This window comes from Mastomys coucha, unplaced genomic scaffold (genome assembly GCF_008632895.1).
Source record: "Mastomys coucha isolate ucsf_1 unplaced genomic scaffold, UCSF_Mcou_1 pScaffold6, whole genome shotgun sequence".
NCBI lineage: Eukaryota > Metazoa > Chordata > Mammalia > Rodentia > Muridae > Mastomys > Mastomys coucha.
In genome coordinates this window covers 48,503,886-48,516,797 of record NW_022196912.1, presented here as the reverse complement: position 1 = coordinate 48,516,797, position 12,912 = coordinate 48,503,886, and the positions used below count along the sequence as shown (strand labels likewise).

Here is a 12,912-nt window from a genome sequence, read left to right as displayed (position 1 = left end):
TGCTGCAGAAGGAACCTAGTGTCCGCGTGTCTTCTTCCCGGCGAGAGGACCACGCGGGCTACAGTTGAGCACTAGGAGCCCTCAAAGCCTGCCTACACAGTGACACACAATGGGCTAACAAGGCCACATCTACTCCAATAAGGTCACACCTCCTAATAGTGCCACCTCTCATGAGCCAAGTATATTCAAGCCACTCCAGCCTCCATAGGCCCATAGTTCCCTAGTTGGTGGAACTGTTTGGGAAATTAGGTGGTATAATCTTGTTGGAGAAGGTGTGTCAATGGGGATGGGTTTTGAGGGTTCAAAAGACCATGTTATTTCCATGAGTTCTCTTTGATTTGTACTTGTTATAAGCTCTCAGCTATTGCTCCAATGCCATTCCTGCCTGCCTCTTATTCTAGCTTTCTGGAACTGTGATCCCTCAATTAAATGCTTTCTTCTATAAGTTTCCTTGGTTGTGGTGTTTTTCACTATAATAATGAAGTATCTAAGGCAACAGGAACACATGTAGCACAGCTAAAATGTTTAGGCTCATCTTTAAGGAAAGGTAAACATGCATACGTTGCAATGTTATATGTTGCATCATTACTTATAAATTTTGCTGATAGCTACTTGTCTAAGATTCTAAAGTCCAAGTCAATGGCTGAGAAAATAAACCTGTTAAGATGATTAGAGGATGCCAAGATCTTTTTAATTTAGTATTTTCCTAAGTGAGATATGTTCATCACTTATGCTATAGCAGATGCATATTAGTGGTATCTAGAGAGACATTCTTAATTTTAATAATCATTTTAAGGGATATTATAAAAAATATAGCTTGCACATAGACTCTGGTTTTCTTTAGGTGTTTTTACTTGAAATGAATCCAAATGAAGGACACTCAGGTGGTAAGACATATTTTCTTTGATGTTCCCTAGCTTATATTTGACATATGAAGGATATTCTTGAAGAAATTGAACATGACATGTTATATGAATACTATATGAGAGTCTAGAAAAGGTAAAACCTTGGTGAAAGAAAGCAGATTAATAGCTGCACAGGCTGAGGTTAAGGGAAGTAGATTCACTAGATTCTACATGAAAATTTGTGAATCATAAACAAATTCTATATCTAAAACTGAACTAAGAATGCCCTCTATTTTGAAATGATTCTGAATTCTGTCTCCTCGTCCTGGGATTGTATGTATTCATTTTCATGTCTCATTGTTTTCAGCTTAGTTTGCATGATTAGTCAATGAACACCATTTTGCCCTGAACCATATAAAAGATACTCTTGAATATTTATAATATCCCAATACCCAAAGAGTGAATATTCCTGCTATTAAATAGAGATTAGGATAACAAGAAACTAATCCTAATATGGTCAACCCAAAAGGACCATGTGAGCACCCCTTGCACAGACACCACACTATACGCTGAAGCACGAAGGGTTTCCAAAGCAGTCCTTCTGTTCACTTGAACTCTTTTACTTAGCAGCTATAAAGTAGTTGGGGGTCTTCAGTGGAGGGAGACAGAATCAGAGGGAGTTCATGATCCCTAGCAAACTCAGCATTTGATTGTAAGATCAACATAAAATTGCATGTGAATATAACCTTTCTCTGCAGGAACAACTTCTGAGGAATGACTAAGGCCCGGATAATGTTCATTTAATTAGTTTCTATGTTCTCTACTTTTCTAGATAAAAGATTTCCCACCAGTGAAACCATAAACTTCAGTAGTATGGTTTTTGATCACTAAATCCTTACTTTATGTCTCACTCATTCCCCTCTCTGATCACTGGCTCTGGTTCTCAAGGCCTTTGCCTCAGACCCAAAAGTGCCCCATCTGACTTGCTATTTATTCTTACCACATGTGTTAGATATTTGGCAATGTGGAAATACCTTAGAGAAACAGTTTTAAAAAAGGAAACATTTATTTGGCTCATAGTTTCAGCATTTGGTCTATATCACCTGGTGTTGTGTTTTTGGACTTAGAGTAGGGGAGTGAATCATGGCGGAATGAGTGATAGAGGAAAGGTCTGACTTCATGGAAGTCAGAAATAGGGGTGGCGAGGAGAGGGAGGGGATGGGGACAAGGTATAGTCCCACGGACACGCCCTGGTTACCTTCTCCTAGCAAGGTTCCAAATCATGACATTTCTAGTATCTTACAAAATATTACCATCAGCTGACAAACTATCAACACATGAGCCAGTAGAGGGCATTTCCTATTCAAATAAAAATGTTCTACTTCCGGTCTCTAAGATTCATCACCATCTGATGTATAAAATGGACTTAGTCCATCTTCAAGAATCCTTAATATCTCAAAACTTCAAGTTCAAGCTCTCCACAGAGCTCAAAACAAAATTTTAGCTTTCAAGATATGATGGCACAGAGTTAGCGTTCCCATTCGGCAAAGGAGAAATGGGAACACAGAGATGAGGGATCGGAAAGAAGCAAATCAGAAACACAGCGGGACATAAGTCAAATCTACAGCTGTAGAACTCCATGTCTGGCAATTGAGTTTACAGGATGTAAATTCTGAGGCTTGGACAGCCATTTTTTTCCTTTGGATATGAAAGATATTTTATTAAATAGTACAAGGTTAAAAACCTTAGCTTTCATCAGTCCATGTTTATAAAATACCTATTTATATAGTTTGACATGTACATTAAATATAAACTATATCTTTACCTTAAGCTTAATGAAGGCTAAGTTTTGATCACATCTGTACCCAAGGTAACCAAAAGTATAGGCCATGTGTCAGATATTATTTGGTTCTTCCTATAGGACTGAAGGCCTACAAACTATATAGAACAGACTGTATAGACTGGCTACGATTTGTTTGCTCAATTGATTGTTAGGTACCTATCTTAGCCTACCTTTGTTATGAGATGTAATTCTCACTGGGGTCTAATATCTAATCTGGCCTTGGAAGTCTCTGAAGACACATTTTGCTTTGTTTCCTTGGAAATGAACTGGTAAGAGTCTTAAAATGATTCTTCAATGTTTGTCACTGGCCTAAAAGGAAGCAGTGCTGTCATGTTATCAGTATATATGCCACAATTTGTCTAACACAGTTTAAATATTTTTCATATGGTATACATATGCAAAATAAATCATTGTTCCTCATAATTATATAAAATCATGATTTATCCATGAATACAATATTAAAAAGAATAAACTTATAATAGTGAATATCAAGGATAGTAGTGACATGACCATCTATATAATATTTTTTTTTAACTGATTGAACTTGGACAGTCATTCTTACTGTGACCCATAAGGTTTCTTTCTGGGCTGGCTGTGCTCTTTGCCTGCAGCTTTTCATGGAAACGTCACCTGTACCTAGTATCTTTCTACCGCATCTTCAGTTTTACTATTACAGTTTCACATGTCATCCTCACAGGACTACTTGTGGGGCCCCAACCAAAGGAAACATCGACTGACTTCTCAAGCTTGACTTGGTGGAAGCCTCTGGATCCTGTGATTGTTGCATTCTGCATACCTAGGAAACCAGCATCATGTGGATAACACCAAGGTCTGCCCCATGCTCTATTGCAGCTGCTTTCCTTTGACCACGATAGCAGCAGCCTCCAAATACCTGGATAACTAAGCAAGGCGAAGGGAATCCAGGAAAAAACAACTTCCTATCTGAGAAGTAAGTAGGGCATCCAGTGGTGCTCCCCTCACAAGAGGAATCTTTTAAAATGATTTTACATTTTTATACCCTGAAACTCAGGTTGAGATGCATCCCCATTCCTGAGATGTTCTCAAGAAATAGTCCTATTGCCCTGTTGCAGAATGTTCGGCTTCTTTATAATTTCACAATTCCTTTGACAACCACGTCTTCCTGTCCACAGCTTTGAATTTGTTCCCTTTCTTGAAAGAGTATATGTTTTTAAATATTTCTGTTCGGCATTAAGCTTCTTATTCTCACTGTAAATGTTGCTAAATGTGTCCAGTAGCAACAACACGAAGAATGCGAATGCTGAATTCCCATGTCATTTCCCCCATCACATTACTTATTGCATCGTTCTTAAGCTTAGCTCTATAAGCTACAAAATATAGAGGAACTCCTTGTCACAATGTAACATGAGTGCTTCTAATTCAAATCCTAATAGATTTCTTATCCCGATATGAAACTTTGTAAGTCTATTTTTATTTATTTTTAAACCACTATTCAGGTCTCTTAAGCTCCAGATAGAATGGCCCTTAAACTTTTATTCCATGGTCAGGCTTCAAACATTTCCAAATTCCTTTCACAAACTAAATTCCAAATGCTTGTGAACTGTCTTGGTAGTAGAAGTCACAGTGTCCAGTAGTCTTGAGGACCACTGAGGGTGGATATTAGGACTTCACTGAAACTATTTCCTCCTGGTCAAAAGAATGGAATCTACTTCTGGACCTGGATGCAGACATGACATTCAGAACTACTCTAAAACCTGAAATATTACCTATGACGACTGTCTCTTTTCAAAAGAATTAGTCTAAGTGGACCTGCCAATCTATTGGCCCTACCCTACCCCAGAAAGGCTAAGAAGAATAATTATTTCCTTAACAAATATACTGTACATGTCCTCCCTAGAAACCCTGCCCTTGTACAGTGGCTGGCAGTCACCCCCAAGCAGCTTTCTAAAGCCTGCCTGATTTTTCTGAATTATTCAGAAAAAAACTAAACTTTTCTTTTTTCTTCTTTTCCAAAAACCTGGGCATGCTTCCCATGATTCCCGTGGTCCTTCTCACAGTGAAGCCACCCCCACACTTTCAGTATTAGGATGCTCACTTAAGGCAAGACTTTCTCTCTTTCTTTTCTCTGTCTCTGGCCTCCAACTGCCAAAATTTTCAGCTTTCCTGTCCTGTTGGCGGTAGTGTTCCCTCCCCTCCTCAAACTCGAATAGGTTGTTTTCAAGCTTTACTTTTGATTCTGGGTTTTATAAATGAGACTAAGAATCTACAAAAGGGAGCCCCAGATTCCCCAGTAATATGTGGTACCCAATGTGGGACTCCCTAAGGTTTCTGATAACAACAGCAATGACCCTAACATCAAGTTATTATAAATGTACATATATGTATATATGCTAAATAAATATAATATAAACATATATAATATAAATATATATGCTAGTTATTCATTGCTACAGCTACATCATGTAGTAAATGCCTCACCTGATGAGAGCACCATCTTGGCTCATTGTTTGGGAGTTTTCAGTTCATGGTTACTTGCTTCACTCTGTGTTTCTTGGCCTTCATCATGGTTGAAGGGCAAGGTAGAGCAAAACTTGTCCTCTAGGAAAGACAGGAAGCAGAGAGAGGCAGGAGGAATGGGTTGGAGACAGGATACAGGATAGGAAGTTTAAAACCCACTGATAGTGACTTATTTCCTCAACAGAAGCCCTATTTCATAGTTTCTAGAACCTCTCAACATTGTCCTAGAGGCTGTGGAGTAAACCTTTAGCACATAAGCCTGTGGGCATTTGTATTCAACATATAATACCACCTACCTTGGACTCTATCCTTTATATTATAGAGATCACCTTTTTCTGGTTTTTCTCAAAGCCCTCCAATCTTCAGATGTTTACTGTAGAGCATTTTAAAATGGGCAGGCTATTATACACTAATAGAGAATATCACATAGGTATGAGCTAGCCACCCACAGCAGGCACATTATGTCATTTGGAAATCTGGTATCTGCCCCACTCCTCACCCCAGCTTCTTTTCCCATTTTGCTTAGCAGTTATTAAAAAGCTATCCTTCTCCTCAAATCCTTACCTCAGACCATCTGTCCCCTTTTCTTGGAAGATGATGTAGTAGCCTATAGTTTAAGGAAAACTAAGGCTATCAGGTAGTAAATCCCTAAATGTCTATGAAAGCAGATCTGCTCCCAGAGGAAAGTGCAGTGCTAGATACACATTAGGGGATTGGTAAATGTTTACTGAATCAACAAAGATGGCCCTGTGGCACATGGTGCTGTTCACTCAGATCTGACGCACCTTTTTCTTCCTTTGCTCGCTTATATACACAGTCCCTCTCCTACAGTCACACGCTGCTGAACTTAGTTATGATCCCGTGAGTGACTTTAGCCAAAATAGGTGGCCCAAGATGATGTGTGGGAGGAACATTATTAGCTGGAGTGTGATTTTCCATTTCTCCCTTCCTTTTGCCATAGAGACGGTGGCATTCCAGACAGGCGCTGATGGAATCACAGAAGTCCTGCCACAGGAAGAGCAGAGATGAATCAGAGCCAGTGACACTGGAAATGTAGTGAGAGAAGCAAACCTTCATAGAGACTCCACAGGTGCCCTGCAGTGCTTTCTTTTTCTCCTAAGCTCAGAAAAAGAGATTTTGTCCCAGGTAAATCTCCCACTCCTTCACTTCAACTTAACTTGTCACCTCTTATTTCCTCTGGGCTTTCAAATGACCACTTACTGTAGAGTTCATATTTATTTATTTATTTGACAGGGGAGGCTTAAAGACAGGGCTTCTCTATGTAACAGCCCTGGATGTTCTGGAACTTGCTTTGTAGACTAGCATATGCCTGAGCCACTGTACCTGAATAACTGGATAGCTAATGGGAGAACTTCTATTCAATAGATTTTTTTTTTATGGCCACCACCTGAAAGCATTAATTATGTACTTAATTTTATATCATATTATAGTAGCAGACATGTAAACAATCAATGCAACTAATTTGGCAAAATATTTGTTTTAGTTAGGGTTTCTATTGCTGGGAAGAGACACCACGACCTTGGCAACTCTTACAAAGGACAATGTTTAGTTAGGGCCGCCTTACAGTTTGGAGGTTAGTCCATTATCCTCGTGTCCACAAGCATGGTGTGATGAAGGCAGACATGGAATTGAAGAGGTAGCTAAGAGCTCTGCATCTGGATCAGCACGCAGGAGGACATGACCGTGGTACACTAGGCCTTGCTTGAGATTCTAGAAGTCAAACCCTGCCCCCAATAATATACCTCCTCCAACAAAGCCACACCTACTCCAATAAGGCCACACCTCCTAATAGTGCCATTCCTTGTGGCCCTATTGGGGGTCACTTTTTATTGAAAACACCACACTTCACTCCCTGGCCTCCATAGGCTTGTAGCTATATCATAATGCAAAATGAATTAAGTCCAGCTTAAAAAATCCTCATAGTCTGTAAGTCTTAAACTCTGTTTAAAAGTCCAAAGTTCAAAGTCTCTTCTGAAACTCATGCAGTCTCTTAACTGTAATCCTCTGTAAAATCAAAATGAAATAAGCACACCACAAACTTCCAACAAGCAATGGCACAGGACATATATAATACTATTCCAAAAGGGAGGATAGTTAGAAAATAGTGTACCAAACCAAGACACAAAACTAGATGGGCAAACTCCAAACTCTGCATCTCCTTGTCTGATGTCAAAATGCTTCTCAGATCTCTAACTCCTTTCACTTTTGTTGACTGCAATACACTTTGCTCTCTTGGTCTGGTTCCACTTCCTCTTCGCAGTTCTCCCTGGCAGGTACCCCATGATTTTGGCATCTTCAACATTTTAGGATCTCCAAGGTAATCCAGGCTTCACCTTTACAGCTTCACACAATGGCCTTTCTGGGCCTCCATGCAAGGCCAGCCCTGACATCCCTGATTGGTGGCTTGCTTTAGAAGTGGTGAAAGATTTTATAATCCCTTTTTTCTATCCTTGACTCTAAAGCCAGAACCATGTGGCAGAAGCTACCACACTTTGCTGCTTGCTGGTGCTGGAATATCACCCTCTTATTCAATTTCATCTTCAGCTTTCTGGTTTTGATGGTCTCAATGCCTAAGCCTGACTGTCCTGGGCCAAAGTCTCTAGACCCAATCCAACTAAGCCAAAACTTATCAATTTAGGGTAATTCAGAATTTTTGGACAAGGCAAAAAACCCAAACCAAACCAAAACAAACAGCCACATTCTCCACCAAAATATTACAAGAATGGTCTCTAGGCCACATACTAACATTCTCCTCAGAAACATCTCGAGCCAGGCACCCACAGCTGAAATCACCCTCAGCACCATTGTCTTCCATGCTCCTACAAGGATGGTCCATTTAGTCCTAAAGCATCCAACTGCTTTTCTAATCTGAAGTCACTAAGTCCACATCCCTCCAAACGAACACATGGTCAGGCCTATCACAGTCATACCATAGTTCATGGTATCAACTCCTGTCTTAGCGTTTTATTGCTAACCATAGCCATGTCGACTCTTAAAGAAAAGCCTTTAGCTGAAGCTAATTAACAGCTCAGAGATTTAGTTCATTCTCATCATGGTGGGAAGCATGGTGGCAGCATGCAGGCAGTCGTGGTGCTGGAGAAGGAGCTGAGAGTTCTGCATCCGGATCTGCAGGCAGCAGAAATGAATGCTATGCTAGGTCTAGCTTGAGCTTCTGAGACTTCAGGGTCTGCCTCAGTGACACAGCTCCTCTAAGAAAGGCACACCCACTCCAACAAAGCCATAGATCCTAATAGTACCACGACCAGAGGTTCTGCAACACCGCCCGCCCCCCCCAACACACACACACACAGTGCTGCCAACTGGGAACATTTATCTAAGCCTTTGGGGTCATTTCTCATGTAAACCACTGCACAAGTCCTAAAAGTTGCCTCTCTCAACTGTGCATCAATGTGGTAGGTACAGAGTAAAATGTGGGCATTAAAACACAAGCATGGATCCCCCGGCAGTGGGCAAAGAGACACTTGTTGGTAGTGATGATTTTCTGTCAGTCAGGGGCAGAGCAGATGGCAGTCCTTTGTTCATTCCAGCTTGATACCTGGCTCGGTGGCCAAAGCTGTTTTATGCCTAGGACACATAAAAATCAAATGAAATTAAATCAAATCAAATCCAGACAGTGCAGTGTCAAAAGGAGTAAGCCAGATCTACATTCCTCCAAGCCACTCGGTGCAGACCAGGAAAGATGCCTACAGACCCACCCTCTGCCTCACAGCACAGGCGGGCCATAGACACACGGAGCACCCTCTACCACCAAGTATTGCAGCCACAAAGGAGGAGGAAGACAGAGACTTCAGAGTGCCATGCCATCCCACAGGTGGGATAGAGGACAGAGGATGCCACCTAGGGGCTGGCTGTTCAGCCGCATGGCAATCCTACACAGTAGGAGCCACCACAATGTGCAAGTGTGTGGTGGTCAGTCAGGAGAGAAAGAAAAAGGGAGGAGTTTGATCCTTATGAAGAGATATGGAACTGGAGACTCAAGGGTGGAGAGGAGTAGCCTGTTATGAGTGGTAGCCCTGCCATTTGGGGCCAGGTCCCAGCTTGAGCTGCCAATAAGGGCCATGTCTGGGTTCATGACTATGTAGTGGCAGAGGTCAGTGTCAATGTCTGTGGCTCATATTACTATTAGAGACCATGGGGATGTCCTTGGTCAGGGTAGCCACTGGGGACCAGGTGGATGTCCAGGGGCTGTGCAGAACTGGCTATGGCATTCTGGAGAGCTGGCCTCATCTTTCACCTGGGGCAGCACTAAGGAGAGCAGACCCTGTACCTCGCCTCAATGAGGGAGGGGTCTTGAGTGAACCATCCCCGAGGGTGAGAGTGATGGTGAGCTAGCCCCACCACAACTCTGCTGTAAGATGGTATAGATGTAAGAGGTGCTTCCCCTCCCCTCTTACCATGCCCAGATCCTGAGCTCTGAGTTGGCCAGTCCTGCTGATCCAAAGCTGCAGAATTTCTATGATACAGGGCAACAACAGGATTACTAGGAGGAGTCCTGGTGAGAATCCAGTATTGATGGTGCCACAGAAGCCAGAAACCCCAAACCAGACCAATGACTCATTGCAATGAACATTTGCAAGTGAAGATGTGTGGACAGAGGGCTATACTGTGGGACACACTGTGACATACTGCAGCTTCCACAGTGAGATGTTTTTCTATATTTTTGTTTGTTTACTTGTTTGTATGTTTTATTTTTGGGGGGGTGACAGGTTGAGTGAAAGGTGGATATGAGGAGATGGGGAGATGAGAGGGACTGGGGTAGATGAAGTGAAACACACAATCATTAAAAAGTTTTTTAAAAAATAAAATAAAAAATAAAAAAGAACAAGAGTTCAGTGTTCATTGTAGTCATGCAGGAAATAATGTGTCTTGGACCAAGGGAGTGTGATTGGGGAGAGTGAAAGGGGATCAGAGGTATTTGGAAGCCGAGGAAACAGGACACACTGAGAAGGGAGATATGTGTGCTGGAGGAATGGCGGATTCGTGGAGGGATATCTGCAGGGAGGTGATGATTCTCAGGCTCTGGCTTTAAATGTTACATGGCTCCCTTAAGAGAGTTACAGACAATACGATTAGATGAGCTAGTCAGAAGTTTAGTTTGTGCATTGTGAGCTTGAGGTTACTCTTAGTTGTGAGACTGCCTCTTGCCTTAGAGAGCTTTAGATGAGTATCTAGATTCTGTCATTCTCTGCCTGATGTCTAAGTGGGTACCCAACCTCCAAAGCTTCTATACTCATACTCAGGAATAAATCTGTACTCCTTCCATTCTTCAGTCTCTTTTCTGAAATGTCATGGGCATTTGTTTCTTCAGTAGCATTTGTAACACTCAGTTTCTCTAGCTCTACTCTTCCCGGGGCTGACAACATGGTGGTTCCTCCCCATGGTTCTGAAACTGTAGGATACCTTGGGGCACGTCTATACAAACCAAGCTTTGGGGATAAACCAATGGGCTTCCTTCAGATGAATATCTTCTGGAGAAATTTATCATATGCAACTTTCTTCCTTTACTATTGTCCATTTACTGGGGAATTATGCACAGAAATAAATATTTTTTAGAAAACAAACACTAAATATTCACTTAAATAGGGTGTTTATTATTGGTATTTCCTATGTTGTAAATAGGGTTAGGATATGCATCAGTTGGTAAGGTGCTTGCCTAACATGCATAAAACCCTGAGTATGAGCCCTGCACTACACAGGTGCATAGTAGTGCAACGTGGTGCTAGAAAGGTAGCTGAAGGTTCTACATCTTGATCCACAGGCAGCAGGAAAAGACCGAGTTATTAGGCCTTGCTTGAGTTTCTAAAACCTCAAAGCCTACCCCACAGTGACATACTTCTTCCAACAAGGCCATGCCTTCTTTAATAAGGCCAAACCTCCTAATAGTGCTATTCCCTATGGGCCAAGCGTTCAAACACATGAGTCTATGGGGGACATTCCTATTCAAACCACTACAGCTGTCTTTGGCTACTTACTGGAATTCCAGGTTTGCTTGGGATACATGCAGCTCTGCCAAACAAACAAACAAATAAATGTGATAGTAGAAGAAACAAAAAAGAAGAAGAAAAGGAGAGAAGAAAGAAGAAGAGGAAGAAGAGGAAAAAACTGATAAATAATACATATGGAAAATGAAGATTAAAAAAAAACAAAACAAAGAACTATCCCACCATATTTTTTCTTACATGTAGAGAGTTCAATAATAATGCACCTCATGACATTAGGTCCAATCCTCAGCATGTCAGGTTCAGAAATGATTCCATCAGGTCCCTCAAAGTTGATCTGGCTAAAGAGGATTGAGAATCTCTAAACAGGCAACCAACTGATGTAATCTCTCTGACAGAAGAGATAATAGCATGAAAAGAAACCAGATTTGGCAATGATGTAGAATGGATATTTTTATTATATTAATCCTACTGATTCAAAAGCATGAGAAATCTTTCCATCAGTTTAAACCATTTCTTTGTGGGGGGGAAAAAGCTGTAGATTTTATATAGATTTAATGGTTCCGGCACATAGCTTTAAAGCCATTCTTGAAACTTGAATGTTGTTGGCACGGGGATCTTGTTGTCTGATACTAGCTTATCTTCCAAGAGAGAAAAGAGAAAGCAATATGATCATAGCATAAAATATTGAAGAGATTGTTAACAAACTTGTTGGGTCAGTAGGAAATTGGCCAACACTTGTATTGAGAAGATAGGGCTCAACTGTTCCTCAGAACAAAACCTCCTGTCCAGTTGATTTGCAACCATGTGACACATGAAAATGGGGCCTCTGGGATTCATCATTGTTTATCTGATTTGTACAGAAGTGGGCTTTTTTGATTGTAGAAGACCAGTGTTGCTAACCTTGACAGAAATTCTTCCAAGTACAGAAAACCTATTTCCCAGCTTTGACTTAACAATGGTATCTTTTTAGCACATCTCACATGGTACGTCTTCCTCTGGTCAAACTGGATGTCTGCATCTATAAGAATGCAAATAGATACTTATTTATCACCCTGCACAAATTCCAAGTGGATCAAAGACCTCAACATATAGCTAGACACATTAAATCTGATAGAAGAGAAACTGGGAGAACAGTCTCAAATGTACTGGCAAAGGAGTCAACTTTCTGAACAGAACACACGTAGAGCAAGACATAAAGATAAACAATTAATGGGACCTCTTGAAACTGAAAAACTTATGTAAGGCAAAAGACACTGTCCATTGGATAAACTGGCAGGCTATGGAATGGGAAAATACTTTTATCAACTACACATCTGATAGAGGACTAATGTCTAAAATATATAAAGAACTCAAGAAACTAGATAGTTAAATAATTCAATTAAAAATGGAGCATGTATCTAAGCAGAATTCTCAGTAGAGGAATCACAAATGGATGAGAAACACTTAAAGAAATGTTCAACATCCTTAGCCATCAGGGAAATGTGTAACTTTAAGTTTTTCAAAGTCTTATTTTTAATGATGATTCTTAAATGCTTTAGCTTCCCTTTTAGACCTCCACCCACAGAGATAGTGGGGAAAAAAAAGATACAGGGGAAGTGGACCTGTTTAGAAAGGTTCTTTGGAGCAACTCCTGTCTGTGTTGTCTGGAAATTGGCAGTTCAGTTCACAGGTCAGCAGCGGCAGTTTGATCCACTTGAAAACATTTCACAAATATACCAGTAGTCCAGTTCGATAGAGTGAACAG

At 40.9% G+C, this 12,912-nt stretch overlaps 1 long non-coding RNA gene and 1 other non-coding gene across 2 annotated transcripts in view; both read left to right on the top strand.

The window, feature by feature from the left end:
* LOC116079745 overlaps positions 1-6,356 on the top strand; it is a 53,922-nt gene extending 47,566 nt beyond the window's left edge. The window contains exons 2-3 of the long non-coding RNA XR_004114140.1: positions 3,386-3,637; positions 6,146-6,356. This is a non-coding gene — a long non-coding RNA (uncharacterized LOC116079745). The remainder of the gene's footprint in view (positions 1-3,385; positions 3,638-6,145) is intronic.
* Positions 6,357-8,661: 2,305 nt separating this feature from the next.
* LOC116081309 lies at positions 8,662-8,803 on the top strand. The gene has a single exon (XR_004114812.1). It is a non-coding gene; the product is annotated as a small nucleolar RNA SNORA48 (small nucleolar RNA).
* Positions 8,804-12,912: the final 4,109 nt, after the last annotated feature.